General features: G+C 39.9%; 1 protein-coding gene and 1 long non-coding RNA gene across 2 annotated transcripts in view; one reads left to right on the top strand and one right to left on the bottom strand.

The window, feature by feature from the left end:
• LOC115865168 (zinc finger protein 177-like) overlaps positions 1 to 16965 on the top strand; it is a 133486-nt gene extending 116521 nt beyond the window's left edge. Inside the window, exon 17 of the transcript XR_009563556.2 lies at positions 14364 to 16965. The gene's annotated coding sequence lies outside the window, so the exon portion shown is untranslated. The remainder of the gene's footprint in view (positions 1 to 14363) is intronic.
• LOC132597136 (uncharacterized) overlaps positions 1 to 17869 on the bottom strand; it is a 48838-nt gene extending 30969 nt beyond the window's left edge. The window contains exon 1 of the long non-coding RNA XR_009563557.2: positions 17338 to 17869. This is a non-coding gene — a long non-coding RNA (uncharacterized lncRNA). The remainder of the gene's footprint in view (positions 1 to 17337) is intronic.
• Between the last annotated feature and the right edge of the window lie 3 nt (positions 17870 to 17872).

Genomic DNA, 17872 nt, shown 5'->3' with positions numbered 1-17872 from the left:
TCACTCGTGTGCAAGCTAACTTAAGATGAGCTTTATTGGATGTGTTTTCTGCCCTGTATCACTTCCCTTTTCTCTAACCTATGTTCCACGGTCCTTGCTCCTTCCAATAATGTGCTTCGACATAAATCCTTGATTCGGCACCTGCTTCCGAGGAACCAAAGCTGAGACACGTGATGAAGACTATTAAGAATATCCAAACAATACCATGAATGGAACAAAGGACTCTGGGGGCAAAAACGACAAAAACAAACACAAAACAAATACTGGGTATATAGTAAGATCTTCAAATTACTGGAAAATCGTAATTTATTAGTAAGGAAAAACATATTCAGTGGGGCTTTAATTGAATTTGATTCCACTAAGTTTAATCCATAGTGGGTTTTTTTAATTTATTTTTTTCTGCAGCAGGTTCTCATTAGTTATCTATTTTATGCATATTAGTGTATATATGTCAATCCCAATCTCCCAATTCATCCCACCACCACCCCCCGCTTTCCCCCCTTGGGAAAGAGATATTCAGTGTGGCTTTAATTCAATTTGATTCCACTAAGTTTAATCCATAGTGTTTTTATTGCCTACTTCATATGAACAAAACTGGGGACCAAAGAGGTAAACATGTTGCAATTCAGAGTGGTAACCATAATAATATTGGTGTGTAATAATGCATGCTGAAAACAAAGGTAGAACTTTTCAATTCACCTTGAGTGAGTCCAGAATAAAACTTTTAAAAATTTATTTAATAGCTTTATTGAGGGATAATTTATATATCATGAAATTCAGCCATTTAAAGCATAAGGGCAATAGTTTTGATAGATTTTTACTTATGCAATCATCACCACAATCCAGTTTTAGAACATTTCTGTCACCCTAGAAAGTTCTCCTGTGCCCATTTGCAGGTAACATCAACTGCCACCTCAGTCCTAGGCAGCCACTTATTTGATTCTGTCTCTATAAACTGGCCTTTTCTAGCTATTTTATATAAATGGAATCATACAATAGATGATCTTTTGTATCTGGCTTCTTTCACTTAGCAGAATGATTTTTCATAGTTATCCATGTGAAAAACACACATCAGTATTTTGTTCCTTATAATTGTAGAATAGTATTCAAATGTATGGCTGTGCCACATTTTGCTTATCCACGGATATTTGGATATTTCCAGTTGGTCAGTAAACCTGTTCAGACACACACACCCTTCACTGATGTGCTGTATTCATCCTGTGGTGACTCTTGGCACTCTGGGTCAGAGGGAAGGTCTGGAGGCCATGTGATCTACTCAGGACACCGGAGTCCGAGGCTAAATCTGCACCCAGGGCTCCGGAGCGCCTGGCCTCACACCTGTATGCAGACAATTATTGCAAATATTTTGGGTATTGGAAGCTATCCTTTCAACTGTAATTTTTTGAGATCTAAACACAAATCAGTTACATCTGATGAATATATAATATCCAGTGAATTTTGAATACTTCATATGAAGGATTTAAATAGCTCCACTACCACTTACTATGTTGAAATGTTTTGGATATCTTGGGTTAAATAAAATTTAGTAAAAATGACCTCAGGGGCTTCCCTGGCGGCGTAGTGGTTAAGAATCCACCTGCCAATGTAGGGGACACAGGTTCGAGCCCTGGTCCGGGAAGCTCCCACATGCCACAGAGCAACTAAGCCCATGCGCCACAACTACTGAGCCTACACTCTAGAGCCCGCAAGCCACAACCACTGAGCCCACATGCCACAACTACTGAAGCCCGCGCACCTAGAGCCCGTGATCCGCAACAAGAGAAGCCACCACAATGAGAAGCCCGCGCACTACAACGAAGAGTAGCCCCCGCTCACCACAACTAGGGAAAGCCTGCGCGCAGCAACAAAGACTCATCACAGCCAAAAAAAAAGAAAAAAAGAAAAGAAAAAGATCTCAGTTATTTCTTTTTGGTTTCTTGTGGTTATATAAAAAATTTAAAGTCTATATATGGCTTACACAGTAAAAACTGCTGCTAGGCATTATGAAGAGAAAAAGAGTGAAATATTTTATTCAGTTGACCCAGCTGATGTTCCCATGAAGGAGCCTGGAGAAGCCTGGAGGCCTGTATCTCCTTTTAAGTTCTTCCCTCTGGCATTCTCCTTTAATCTATCAGCAAATAATTAAGTTATGTCCCTGTGCTAGGAACTGAGAAGACATGAGCAAGGTATACAAAAAAATGTATGAGGCCTAGACGATCCCATATGATGTAGGAGGTAGATAATAAAGTAATGATTAATATATCAGTTCAAAAGTGATATGAGGGAAATGAAGGAGGCAAGAAAATAAGGAAGGTCCTACATACACACCCACAGTGGCATAAATATTCTGGGGCAGATAAAGGCAGGACAGGAAAGTAAATATGGACTATTACACCTTTAACCAAAAAAGATTAGAAATACAATGTCAAGATTTCCCTGCAAAAACCACTCTGAATAAATCTTAACTACTGTGAAACATGAAGAAAATCTTAGTTGGGAAAATCCAATTGAAACAGGTCTGCTCTCTCCCTCTCATCTTTGCAGAGGGCAAATGCCAAGTCAGATGTTCTCCAATATCTGTGTATTTAATGGGTCTCCTCAATGTGAATCTGCTCAGAGAACTACCTTTGGGTATTATTTATTAGTTCTTTTGTTTTACTTTTATTTTTTATTCATTTATCCCTCAGATTTCCTTATTTGATATCTTTTAACATTCTGTGGTTTAAAGGTCAACTCTAAATGTTTAAAATAATTACAGAAACACAATGAAAAAATGGGCAGATCTAACTAGACATTTCCCTAAAGAAGATATACAGATGGCCAAAAAGCAAATGTAAAGATGCTTAACATCACTAATTTTTAGAGAAATGCATATCAAAACTACAATGAGGTATCACCTCACACAGGTCAGAATGGCCATCATCAAAAAAATCTACAAACAAGATTGCAGATGACTTGATACTATACATAGAGAATCCTAAAGATGCCACCAGTAAACTACTAGAGCTAATCAATGAATTTGGTAAAGTTGGCAGGATACAAAATTAATGCACAGAAATCTCTTGCATTCCTATACACTAACAACAAAAGATCAGAAAGAGAAATTAAGGAAACAATCCCATTCACCATTGCAGCAAAAAGAATAAAATACCTAGGAATAAACCTACCTAAGGAGTTAAAAGACCTGTACTCAGAAAACTATAAGACACTGATGAAAGAAATCAAAGATGACACAAACAGATGGAGAGATACACCATGTTCTTGGATTGGAAGAATCAATATTGTGAAAATGACTATACTACCCAAAGTAATCTACAGATTCAATGCAATCCCTATCAAATTACCAGTGGCATTTTTTACAGAACTAGAACAAAAAGTCTTAAAATTTGTATGGAGACACAAAAGACCCCAAATAGCCAAAGCAGTCTTGAGGGGAAAAAATGGAGCAGAAGGAATCAGACTCCTTGACTTCAGACTATACTACAAAGCTACAGTAATCAAGACAATAGGGTACTGGCACAAAAACAGAAATACAGGTCAATGGAGCAGGATAGAAAGCCCAGAGATAAACCCATGCACCTATGGTCACCTTATCTTTGCTAAAGGAGGCAAGAATATAAAATGGAGAAAAGACAGCCTCTTCAATAAGTGCTGCTGGGAAAACTGGACAGCTACATGTAAAAGAATGAAATTAGAACACTCCCTAACACCATACACAAAAATAAACTCAAAATGGATTAGAAACCTAAATGTAAGACCAGACACTATAAAACTCTTAGATGAAAACATAGGAAGAACACTCTGATGTAAATCACAGCAAGATCTTTTTTGATCCACCTCCTAGAGTAATGGAAATAAAAACAAAAATAAACAAATGGGACCTAATGAAACTTAAAAAAGCTTTTGCAAACCAAAGGAAACTACAAACAAGACAAAAAGACAACCCTCAGAATGGGAGAAAATATTTGCAAATGAATCAACCGACAAAGGATTAATCTCCAAAATATATAAACAGCTCATGCAGCTCAATATTTTTTTAACTTCTTTATTGGAGTATAATTGCTTTACAATGGTGTGTTAGTTTCTGCTTTATAACAAAGTGGATCAGTTATATATATATATATTGCAGCTCAATATTTAAAAAAAAAAACCCAATCAAAAAATGAGCAGAAGACCTAAATAGACATTTATCCAAAGTGGACATACAGATGGCCAAGAAGCACAGGAAAAGCTGTTCAACATCACTAATTATTAGAGAAATGCAAATCAAAACTACAATGAGGTATCACCTCACACCAGTTAAAATGGGCATCGTCAGAAAATCTACAAACAACAAGTGCTGGAGAGGGTGTGGAGAAAAGGGAACCCTCTTGCACTGTTGGTGGGAATGTAAATTGATACAGCCACTATGGAGAACAGTATGGAGGTTCCTTAAAAAACTAAAAATAGAATTACCATATGACCCAGCAATCCCACTACTGGGCATATACCCTGAGAAAACCATAATTCAAAAAGACACATGCACCCCAATGTTCATTGCAGCACTATTTACAATAGCCAGGTCATGGAAGCAACCTAAATGCCCATCGACAGACGAATGGATAAAGGAGATATGGTACATATATACAATAGAATATTACTCAGCCATAAAAAGGAACAAAATTGGGTCATTTGTAGAGATGTGGATGGATCTAGAGACTGTCATACAGAGTGAAGTAAGTCAGAAAGAGAAAAACAAATATCGTATATTAATGCATATATGTGGAACCTAGAAAAACGGTACAGATGAACCTGTTTGCAGGGCAGAAATAGAGACACAGATGTAGAGAACAAACGTATGGACACCAAGGGGGGAAAGTGGCGGGGGGTGGTGGTGGGATGAATTGGGAGATTGGGATTGACATGTATACACTAATATGTATAAAATAGATAACTAATAAGAACCTGCTGTATAAAAAATAAATAAAATTAAATTAAAAAAAATTTTTAAATCTACAAACAATAAATGCTGGAGAAGGTGTGGAGAAAAGGAAAACTTCCTACACTGTTGATGGGAATGTAAATTGGTACAGCCACTATGTAGAAAAGTATGGGGGTTCCTTAAAAAACTAAAAATAGACCTACCATATGATCCATCAATCCCATTCCTGGGCATATATCCAGAGAAAACCATAATTCGAAAAGATACATGCACCCCAATGTTCACTGCAGCACTATTTACAATAGCCAGGACATGAAAGCAACCTAAATGTTCATTGACAGATGAATGGATAAAGAAGATGTGGTACATATATACAGTGAAATATTACTCAGCCATAAAGAAGAATGAAATAATACCATTTGCAGCAACATGGATGAACCTAGAGACTGTCATACTGAGTGAAATAAGTCAGAGAAAAACAAATATCATATGATGTCGCTTATATGTGGAATCTAAAAAAATGGTACAAGTGAACTTATTTACAAAAAAGAAATAGAGTCACAGATGTAGAAAACAAACTATGGTTACCAAAGGGGAAGTGGGGAAGAGACAAGTTGGGAGATTGGGATTGACATATACACACTACTATATATAAAATAGCTAACTAATAAGGACCTACTATACAGCACAGGAAAGTCTACTCAATACTCTGTAATGACCTATATGGGAAAAGAATCTAAAAAAGAGTGGATATATGTATAGGAATAACTGATTCACTTTGCTGTAGAGCAGAAACTAACACAACATTGTAAATCAACTATACTCCAATAAAAATTAATTTAAAAAATAAAATAAACTCAATCACAGTCTTTAATAAATAAAATACAGAAGAGCAGCCTAATGGTCATCTCCACAATAGTATTAGAATGACAAAGGCAGAAAGTTCCAATTTCTATCCATGAACCAAATCTACCATCTCAATAACCACAGAAATGAGAAGCCTGAAGCCTGAAACCATATATGTCAAGTCTATGTTGTCTGGCATTAGGATCTGCTTTCTTGTGGAGAGATTTTACATGTCTTAGGCAGCATCATATGTCTTTTGTTTACCAATTTTTGTTGTTGTTGTTAACCCTGAAGTAACACAGGGTCACGGGTAAAAATCAGCTCTCTATTTCCTAGTAGAGATTCTACTTAATGCCACATTCCTCAAACTAGGAAACCTTGTACTGCACAGGCCCAGAGACCTATTTTCCTGGTGACTGCATAGGATGTTTACATTCTTTTCCCACTGAGATACAATTAGTGTACAATGAAATGTACACGTAAGCATTCTGGGAATGACTTCTGAAAACTGCATATACTTGCATAATCACCAGAGGAAGCAAGGTATAGAATGTAATTATCTTCCCCCAAAGCCCTCCTGCCTGTTCTAGTCCATCCCCTCACCTTCATCCCCAGACAAGCACTTTCCGATTTCTAACAGTTACTAGATACAGTATTTGGTACACAGATATTAGGCATTTACTCATTGTTCTCATATATATGTCCTGTTTTTCCTCTATTGTTTGGAGAAACATTCTGGGAGAAATATTTTAAGTCCCCCTGTGGAACTCTGTACTATCTCTTCATCCTTTTATTTCTCTCAAACATCCCTTTATATATTTTACAAAAATATTTAGTGGAGACACATCTCAACTTTTCCTATCTTGAAGGACTGGAATCTTTCATCTGATTAACTCTACCTGTAGAAATGCTTCAAAGTCTACATTGTCTTGGGAATTCCCTGGCCATCCAGTGGTTAGGACTGAGAGTTTTCACTGCTGAGGGCCCGGGTTCAATCCCTGGTTGGGGAACTAAGATGCCACAAGCCACACAGTGTGGTCAAAATTCAAAAAACAGGAAAAATAAATCTACATCATCTGGCATTAGGATCTACTTTCTTTTGGAGAGTTTTTGCACATTATGGCTTTTTTTGTGTCTTTTGGTTACCAATGACATAGTACCTTGCATAGAGCCTTGTTCACTGAGGGAACCCAGGGACTTGTGACTAACACACAACTGAGATTCTTCCCAAGATTGGTAAAGGAGACCTAGATATAGCAAAATCACTGGCTCTTAGGTTGCTTGATGTAATACACAGTCCACCATGGGATATAATAGATACCCATCTAGAGGCAAATGCAGAAAACAAAAACATACAGTGCTCTAGTGCTCTAGAGGCTCTTACACTACATCTTTACACACAACTGACAGAATTTCTATATGTCAAAAGCTCCCATTTTGTACTTTTTCCAAATATCCCTATGAATCACATACCTGTCAAGATAAGGTAGGATTTAAAAGTGAACGAGGATACATAGAGACCTAGCGTAGTATCCAGCGATTTCCTGAGTTTCACCAAGAATTGAAAGAACTTGGTAGTTCTATCCACATTCATGTTCACAGCAGCATTATTCACAGTAGCCAAAAGATGGAAGCCCCCGAAGTGTCCATTAATGGATGACTGGGTAAACAAAATGTGGTATACATATCCAATGGAGTATTATTTAACCTTAAAAACAAATATTCTGTCACATGAAACACGATGGATGAAACTTGAAGGTATTCTACTATGTGAAATAAGCAAAATACAAAAAGCCAAATACAGCCATCCATCAGTATCCACAGGGGACTACTGCTAGGACCTGCTGGGGACAACAAAATCTAGGGATGTTCAAGTCCCAGAGTCAGCCATCTGAATCCGTGGTTCTGCAACCACAGATTCAACCAACCGTGGATCATGTAGTACCATACTATTTATTGAGGAAACATCCAAGGATAAGTGGACCTGCGCATTTCAAACCCATGCTGTTCAAGGAACAATTGTAGTATATGGTTCCACATACATAAGGTAACCAGAGGAGTCTATTTCATAGAGCCCAAGATAGAAAGTACAGTGGTGGTTACCAGGACTAGAGCAAGGGGCAACGGGAAGTTATTGATTAATAAGTACCAAGTATCAATTTGGGATGATGAAAAACATCTAGAGATGGATGGTGGCAATGGCTGCATAACAATAAGAGTGTGCTTAATGCCACTGAACTGCACACTTAAAATAGTTTAGTAAATTTTACATGATGTGTATTTTAGGACAGTAGAAGATTGTGAGTGCAGGATTAGTAGTAGAAGTATTTAACGGATCCTCCAAAAACCACAGATCTGGGGGAAAAGAAATTTAGAACCAGTTTGGTTGGCAGTGCCTCTCTTAGAGACCCAGCCGTGTAAGATACCTGCCCAAAGAGAAAATATTTGCTAACGAAACAACTGACAACGGATTAATCTCCAAAATATACAAGGAACTCATACAGCTCAACATCAAAAAAATCAAACAATCCAATCCAAAAATGGACAGAAGAACTAAATAGACATTTCTCCAAAGAAGATATACAGATTGCCAACAAACACATGAAAGGATGCTCAACATCACTAATCATTAGAGAAATGTAAATAAAAACTACAATGAGGTATCGCCTCACAGCGGTCAGAATGGCCATCATCAAAGAATCTACAAACAATAAATGCTGGAGAGGGTGTGGAGAAAAGGGAAACCTCTTGCACTGTTGATGGGAATGTAAATTGATACAGCCACTATGGAGAACAGTATGGAGGTTCCTTAAAAAACTAAAAATAGAACTACCATGTGACCCAGCAATCCCACTACTGGGCATATACCCCGAGAAAACCATAACTCAAAAAGAGTCATGTACCACAATGTTCATTGCAGCACTACTTACAATAGCCAGGACATGGAAGCAACCTAAGTGTCCATCAACAGATGAATGGATAAAGAAGATGATGCACATATATACAGTGGAATATTACTCAGCCATAAAATAAACGAAATTGAGTTACTTGTAGTGAGGTGGATGAACATAGAATCTGTCATACAGAATGAAGTGAGTCAGGAAGAGAAAAACAAATACCGTATGCTAACACATATATATGGAATCTAAAAAAAAATTGTTCTGAAGAACCTAGGGGCAGGACAGGAATAAAGACGCAGATGTAAAGAATGGACTTAAGGACACGGGGAGGGGGAAGGGTAAATTGGGACGAAGTGAGATAGTAGCACTGACATATATACACTACCAAATGTAAGATGGCTAGCTAGTGGGAAGCAGCCGCATAGCACAGGGAGATCAGCTCGGTGCTTTGTGACCACCTAGAGGGGTGGGATAGGCAGGGTGGGTGGGAGACACAAGAGGGAGGAGATATGGGGATATATGTATATGAATAGTTGATTCACTTTGTTATACAGCAGCAACTAACACAACAACGTAAAGCAATTATACTCCAATAAAGATATTAAAAAATAATAATAAAATAAAAGGTGTGAAGAGTGAAAAAAAAAAGAAAAAGATACCTGCCCATAAAAGAAGGACCTTAAAGTACTGGAGGTTTCGTTAGTAATATTAAATTTATGTATCTGAGCTGTTTATTTAAAATGGACATTTTAAATCAATTTGCAAATCAAAAGTCAGATTTTTTTAAAGGCTAGGTTTGTTTTTAACTACTAAACTCAGACCCTAAATGGGGAAATGCAGAGTGTAAAAAAGTGAGTATAAAAATAAAACTGTTTAGCTGGCATTTCAAAGACTAAAACACTGAACAAAACACCTACCACAAAACAGTATTTTCAAATGCCCACGTGCAGGGTCACTCCTGTAGGTGGCCGGCACAGGGAGGTCAGTAGCCTCACAAGCACAGCTGCCTCAGCCATTCAGAAACAGAAACACCCTGTTCCCAGGCAGGCAGCAGAGGGTAGGCCAAATGCAGTGGGTCATGCAGGGAGAGCATCAGACACACATCACTGAGAGCCGGTGGTTGGGGAGGGAAGGTGGGCTTTGACACCAATCAGCCACCAAGAAGTGCTTCAAGGAAGAAGCCCACACAATACAGTGTTCTGTATTCCCAGCTGAGGGGAGCCCAGTAGCTCCTGGAGCTGCCCTTGTAGATATTTGGGCTCCAATCTGCCTGGCTGCTGAGGCATCACATGGCCTTCCAGGCCAGCGCAGGGGCCTGGTGCCCCCAGAGTCACCATGGGCTGAATGGTGTACCTGTCTAAACATGTTCTGTGACCAAGAACTCTGGGCCTTGTTCTAGAGACAAGACGTGATAGATTCAGGCGGAAAGATATCCCCAACCTGTCCCTTAACTTTTCCATGAACACTGAGATAAGAATGATGAAATTGATTCCACTGACGAAAGTGATTCATAATGGTGAAAGGCGCTGTGTTCCAATGGGTCACAAGCGAACTGGTTCAGAAGCTCAGGGTGCAGATCTCTCCTCCCATCATGGAGCACAAACAAAAGCTGACCCTGTTCCGCCCTTCACTCTAATGAATAATCTTCCCCACTCCTCGCCTCAAAGCTCCTGTACTAAAGAGATGACTTTCTGCTGTTATGTGGAAAGACATACTGCTCAGGGATAATAACGTCTTATATAATGTCCCCATCACCAGGGACCCACAGGCCACCCTTTATGAGAAAAGTGACAGGGTAGTCAGAGGGAGAGAAGGAGGCAGGAAGACAGCTGTCTGTGAGAGCGGCAGGTCTGGGTAAAGAGTGAAGAAAGGGCCAGAGCTGCACTGACTGCAGGGTCCCAGAAAGGCCAGGGGACAAAGCCAATGGGAAACCCAACGGATGCACCACTGGGGGCTGAGAGAGACAGCCAGGTCCAAAGTCATCTGGGATAGAAAAGGCCAACATGAAGCCTTCATGACCCAGGAAAGCTGGGGACCAGTCACAGCCGTTTCCATCGTCATTACTGTTAGGTCCACAGTGGGGCAATCATGCAGTCTCCACAGCTGTACCCCTATGGAGAAGGCCAATCTACCTCACAAAAGTGCATTCATTTCACTGTTTCTGATGGTACTGAGCACTTCCCTACAGGGCTATCCAAGTCCCTTTCAGATGTAACCTCTCCCAAGAAGGTGGGGCTCTGCCACTTCTCAAGGGGGAGTTGGTTCTTTTTCCCACCTGGGTCTGTTTAGTGGCTCTTCTAACTGTGGACTGATTTCTGGGTCTCTGGGTCAGTGTGCTGCGGAGGAGTTGACGATGGGCATTGCTGTATTCACAAGTCCCACTACACTTTGTACGAGGGAAAAGGTATTAAGACTTCAATGAAAGACATTAATTTAAAAGGTTTCAGGGTAAAAACTAATATAAAATTAGTGGAGCATATAAATTTCAATCATCGACAGTAAAATCATTTACATGAAAATATACTAACAATGCAGAGAAAGATGAAAAATGAGATAAATATGGAAAAAATAAGATGCTGGACACAAACCCAAAATTATTAGTAATTACATTATATTATAAATACACCAAGGGGGGAAAAAGGATTTTAAGACTGCATTTCAAATACCAGGGCATCTTAAGACTCAATATAATGTCTATATCAAAAGAGACATTTAAAAAGTAATGCTACAGGGCTTCCCCGGTGGCGCAGTGGTTGAGAGTCCGCCTGCCGATGCAGGGGACACGGGTTTGTGCCCCGTTCCGGGAGGATCCCACATGCCGCGGAGCGGCTGGGCCCGTGAGCCATGGCCGCTGAGCCTGCGCGTCCGGAGCCTGTGCTCCGCAACGGGAGAGGCCACAGCAGTGAGAGGTCCGCGTACCGCAAAAAAAATAAATAAATAAAAAGTAATGCTACAATAAGATTAAGAAATTAAGGAAAAGGAAACTGATATAACTACTGATACACTTACTGTTGAGCCTCATTAAGAAGTAGGACAGCAAGGATCCTTGTTCCCTCTTCTTGCCCCAAACATGGGCAAATGTCTGGGGAAGAGCTTTCATTACTGGATTCCAGATGCTTTTCTGTCTTTCCACCCAGCCTGGCCACTACTGTTCTGCCTCTTCCAGGAAGCCACGTCTCCATCACCAAAACTGTTGGACCAGTGACTTGATTATTCCCTTCCTCCAAGGAAAGTTAGCCTGTTTGTATTGGTTCCCTTTGTCCCTGAGTCTCTCAGGAGTGACACAGAGGGCCCACGTGGAGTCTACACATACACTGGGTTGTCTTACAGGAGAGCAATGCTGAGGTTGTAGAATTTATTTCAGTTTCTTTGAAGCAGGAACCAAGCCTGCTTGTAGTCTCAATGGGAGAGATGATGTCGTCTTTCCAAGCTCCTCACTGCGTTTCTCAATTCTGAGGAAAAAAAGGGGTCAGAGCCTTGTATTCACATGTACAACATGATGAGCAGGGGCAAGAGTGATGCACGGAGGAGGGTCTTCAAAAAGCTACTCCTGGTTGACACGTCAACTTGGCTTATGGAGAATTTTCACATGCAAATGACATCTGGTCAGCCACTGAAGAACAAAAGCTGGGATGAAATCTGCTTCATGGATCTCAGTGAGCACTTGTTGATGACACTATCACTAGGAGTCGAAGCAGCAGAATGAGGCCAACCTGCATATAAACCTCTAACATGACCCATGAGGTCTCAGACTCAGGCAACTGCAACAAATTCTACTGGAAATATAGGTCTTATTCCAGAAAATCAGAATGTCATCCAGGGCTAGTTTATAATCCATTACACTGAATTCAAGGGAGTTAAGACTAATCTGCTGATAATTAGTGTCACTGCCAATAATTAAAGAGGTCAACAGATAGGCCAAATAGCAATATGCATACACAAAAAGGAACCAAACATGACACGTTACTCCATATATTAATATGTATAAATGAAGGTTCAGAGGTTAATTCCAGTCCAGGCTTTGTTTTAAGCGTGATTTGGATTATTATTACAATGGTTTGATTAGCCTCAAGAAAGTATCATCAAGAAAGTGTCAAAAAAAAAAAAAGAAAGTGTCATGGGGCTTCCCTGGTGGCGCAGTGGTTGAGAGTCCACCTGCCGATGCAGAGGATACGGGTTCGTACCCCGGTCCGGGAAGATCCCACATGCCGCGTAGCGGCTGGGCCCGTGAGCCATGGCTGCTGGGCCTGCGCGTCCGGAGCCTGTGCTCCGCAGCGGGAGGGGCCGCAGCAGTGAGAGGCCCGCTTACCGCAAAAAAAAAAAAAAAGATACATGCACCGCTATGTTTGTAGCAGCACTATTTACAATAGCCAAGACATGGAAACAACCTAAATGTCCATTGACAGATGAATGGGTAAAGAAGATATGGTATATACATACAATGGAATATTACTCAGCCATAAAAATAATGTCATTTGCAGCAAAGTAAGTCAGAAAGAGAAAGACACATACTATATGATATCACTTATCTGTGGAATCTAAAATACAACACAAAGGAACATATCTACAAAATAAAAACAGAGAGAACAGACTTGTGGTTGCCAAGGGGGGAAGAGGGGTGGGAGAGGGAAGGATTGAGAGTTTGGGATTACCAGATGCAAACTAGTAGGGTGGATGAACAACAAGGTCCTATGCACAGGGAATTATATTCAATATCCTGTGATAAACCATAATGGAAAAGTATATGAAAAAGTGTGTGTGTGTGTGTGTGTGTGTGTGTATATATATATATATATACACACACACACACACACACACATACATATACAACTGAGTCACTTTGCTGTACAGGAGAAATTAACATTGTAGATCAACTATACTTCAATAAATTTTTTTAAAAAACTGAAAGTGGATAGGATATTCTTTTTGAAAACAAGTGTTTTGAAGTTAAAACTAAAATTTGTTACACTTAAAAGGAAATCTTAACCACAGCCAAGCAACTGTCATCACTATTATTAAATATTTGTTGATTCCACTGTTCCTCTTCCCTGTTATTAGATACTGAGTACTACATAATTTTCATGTTTTAGGTGTGATGGATTCTCCACCAAGAAACTTAGAGGTATCCATTATTTCTGATAATGAACCATAACAAAATGGATAAATTTTTAAAAAAAAACTAAAATTTGTTCCTTATGTTTCTCCATAATAAATTTTAGATATTTTTTAAAGTTGATCAGAAACTACAAAATGGCACAAGATCTATGGAAGGGAATTTGTAATAGCCAACAAAAGTAAATGTATACTTGCCTTTGACCTAGAAAAACACCCTAGAAACTTATTTACTGCAGGTTATTAACAGATACTAAAACAACTGCTAGGGGAAGAAGATTCTGAGTATCAAAATATCACCCCACATATGATGCTTTTATTCTTATGGAAAAGTCTATCTTTAAAATAGAGAGCTCTGGTGATTACTATCTTAAGCAAGTAATCTAACTTAGCACACTAACCAAGGGATGTCATAAGTTTACATCTTCCCAATGGAATGCAATTTGATGTACACAACATCACCTTCAAAATATTTTGAAATGACCTTTTGAAGCTTCTACACCAGGAGGTGGCACACTTTGGTCACAGGCATGTTTTTGTAAATAGTTTCTTGGGATCACAGCTATGCCCATTTGTTTCCTTAGGTCTTTGGCTGTTCTCCCACTACAAAGGCAGAGCTGAGTAATTCCGTACCTTACAGCCCACAAAGCATCAAGAACTTACTATCTGGACCTGTTCATACCAAAAGCTTGCCAACCTCTCCTCTGAACCCATTTACTAACTGACAGGAAATACAAGACATGAAGGAAAACTTAAACATACTGTGAAAATAGAAGCAGGAATATCAAAATGTGTGACTTTCTAAAAGAAGGCATGTGATTCGTCAAAGAGTCAATATAATTAATATAATAGACAAACAACAGCAAGTGATCTAGGTTAAAACAGACTAAAAGGCATAAACAATTGTCATATATAAACCCTGATTGGGTTGTAGATCTCAAAACTACCCAAAACATATTTTGGAACAACGTAGAGAAGTTAACCTTTTAGAGTAGATATTAGAATACATTGTTATTTTTACTTTCCTTGTGTGAAATAATGATATTATGATTTTACTAGGATAATGCCCATATCTTTAGGAGAAGCCTTACCAAGTTCTTAAAAGTCAAGTAGCATGTATGCAATTTATTTTCAACTTACACTCAAACACTTCACTATACAATGTATTCGTAAATCTACGAGAGAACAAATCTGCACAGTGCTAAAAATAAGTGAACCTACTACAACAAACATTCATTGTACTGGATGTTAACATTTTCTTGAGGTTTAAGATGTTACCAAAAAAAAAAAGTGAGTAAAACACACTTAGTCCAAACTACACTCCTACCAGGACGAGAAGAAGACATCAGAAGTAGACAGCTAGCCCAAGATACTGGCCCTGACTCGTATGATCATTTATAATGTTTTCTTGACTTCTTGAACCATTGCATATGAATCAAATGTTTTCCTATCATGGGCATGATCCTATGCTAGTCTTAAAAATCAATCCAATTGTTGGGTTTGTGACCAATTATCTTTGTCTAGTACTTCTGGATTACCTTGGTGGATTTCTCCACTCCAAGGCTCTAATTGGTTGGCCCTTAGGAAATGTATTCTAAAAGAAAGAAATTATAGTCCTGTTCAAGCCACTATCGGTATACTAGGTGGGATCCTCTCACCTAGCCAATTAATAATACCTGCTCTGACACTGGTCATAAAAATGAATTTTCCTCTAAAGTTACTCAAGCTCAGTTAGAGCAACAAGCAAAATTTCAGCCAAGGAATAAAACCTCTCACAATTATGGTATGGATTTATGTGGTTAACACCAGGCTATGGTCATTGAAGTTTTAAGACCCTCCTTTATCTTGGGAACAATTAAATGATACTAAGGATAACCAGCCTAGTAACACCAGGAAGTTGGGCTGGGAGCCTTATGGACAGTGCCAACACATAATTTCCCTGAAAGATAAGGATTGGTACAGAACAGACTAAGTCAGATGACCTGGGAATATACTGGGCCGCACCTAATGGAAGTTCTTGGCTTAATTCTTACTTATGACTTTAATAATACTGCTAGCTATGTTATTTGTATTTTGCCTGTTTAACAGGATTACTTTTTCTTGTATTTCCAAATGTGTGACTGAGCCTCCAACAAAAATAATGATGACTAGGCAACTTGAAGCAGTTGATCAAGTATATAATTCTGTATGGGATCAATGATTGTAATAGTGTAACTCTAGATATGGGAAGATACAATAAGAGAGAATTTTTTTTTCTTGGAACAGACTAGTAAGACAGGTGATCCAGAGACCTTTGACTATTGTTAATAAGACCTAGTCCAGTAATAGCACATTGAGTGGCCTATCAGCAAAATCTTTGCCAAACTTAGGAATGAGCCTACCTAGCACCGTGGGACAAAATGGTCATGAAATGCCTCCCAAAGCATGGTCGAATTTATGACCATGAGGGGACCCTGTCAACTACAAATTGGCACTTGCCACCTACCTCTACAAGGATTAAATCATGAACTGCTGCAGCTGCTGACTTTCAACACCCCCTGAAATGAGGCACTCTGTGCTCTGGGAAAAACTGGCAGAACAGGTCTTCAGATAGTTAGATATTTTCAGGAACCGATTTTATGAGCCCAGTTCTTATACCTCCTCATATCTAGAAAAGCACTAAAATCTTTCATAGTGACTCTGCTCCTCGTGACTAGCAGTAACCTTCACAAGATTAGCAGAAACCTTCTGCAAAAAAATATGTGCTTGATTGCATGTACTCCCCCTATACCAAAATCACATATATACTAACCTTCCCCCCCTACCTCTTTGGAGCAGTTACTCAGAGCTATCTGAGATGCTGTCTCTCGGGCCCCAAATAAAACTTAACTCACAACTCTCACGTTGTGCATTTTTTTTAAGTTGGCACATGTAAAATGCTAAAAATAAGTGAATCTACTACAAAGAACATTCCTTGTACTGGATGTTCACATTTTCTTGAGGTTTAAGATTTTACAAATATATATATATATGCGGAAAAAACACGCTTAGTACGAACACCCTGTCTATGGTTCCTCATTCTGGAACTAGTATCATAAAGCCTACGCCACATCTCCTGGAGGCTCGTTTTCACTCTGTGGGCATGTACAGCCACAGGAAGCTCAGATGACGAGAAGACTAAGTACTCTTGCTTTTTATTAGAAGAAAGATCTGTGATCTACATACGTTTACATTTATATACAGAAATATGCCCACCCTTGACACCTGAGAAAGTATTTTATCTACCTCTATGTAATATTCAAAAATAAAGAACACGGGAAGACAAACCCAAATTCTCAGATGAAACATTCTTTTTCATACAAAAAGAACCGGCCTTTTAAACCAACTCTTCCCTAATACTCAGAACAACACGTTAGGATCGCCAGGTTCCTGACACCCGGAGGAGGTGGGAGCTGGAGCAACTGTTGACCAGAACAGCGGAAATTCTTTTCCTCGTGGAGGAAAGTCACAAAAAACAGAGTGGAGGCTTTAGAATAGGGAAACACAGTGAATGACAACACGCCGCAGAAGCGCCCTTACCGCAAGTCCCACCGGCTAAACGCAGTGGCTCAGGTCCCGGAGGACGCAAGCGGAGGGACCAGGTCTTTCTAAGGCAGCGCCGTGGTGGCCTAGTCCAAACCTGTCCTTTATCGCCCTCCTCGCATCCCAGAGCCCTCCCTTGACGCGAGCCTCACAAAGGACACGCTGAATCACACGACGACTACAACGACTTGCTGCACCAGGAACTCGGACACGAGGCAGAAGACTGACACCGACCAGCGACGCTACTTCCGCTTCCTGCCTCGGCCGTAGGGTGCGGGGCCCCGGGACTCTGGCTGCCAATCAAGTTCAACCATTGCTGGCAGGGAATTGTAGTTGGTGCTGGAGGTCTTGACGTTGGCTCAGCCTGGGTTCTGGAAGCAGAAACAGGCCCAACAAGCCAAACTTAGGCTTGAACTAGGCCTGTGGGCGGGGCTGTGAGGAGAGGGCGGTCCCATACCCAGAAGTGGTGCTGGTGCAGGAGGAGGCCCAGTGCTGGCTTAGGGATCAGAAAGGAGAGGTTGGGGTGGACACT

This window comes from Globicephala melas, chromosome 3 (assembly GCF_963455315.2).
Source record: "Globicephala melas chromosome 3, mGloMel1.2, whole genome shotgun sequence".
Classification (NCBI taxonomy): domain Eukaryota; kingdom Metazoa; phylum Chordata; class Mammalia; order Artiodactyla; family Delphinidae; genus Globicephala; species Globicephala melas.
This window is presented reverse-complemented; position numbering and strand designations above follow the sequence as displayed.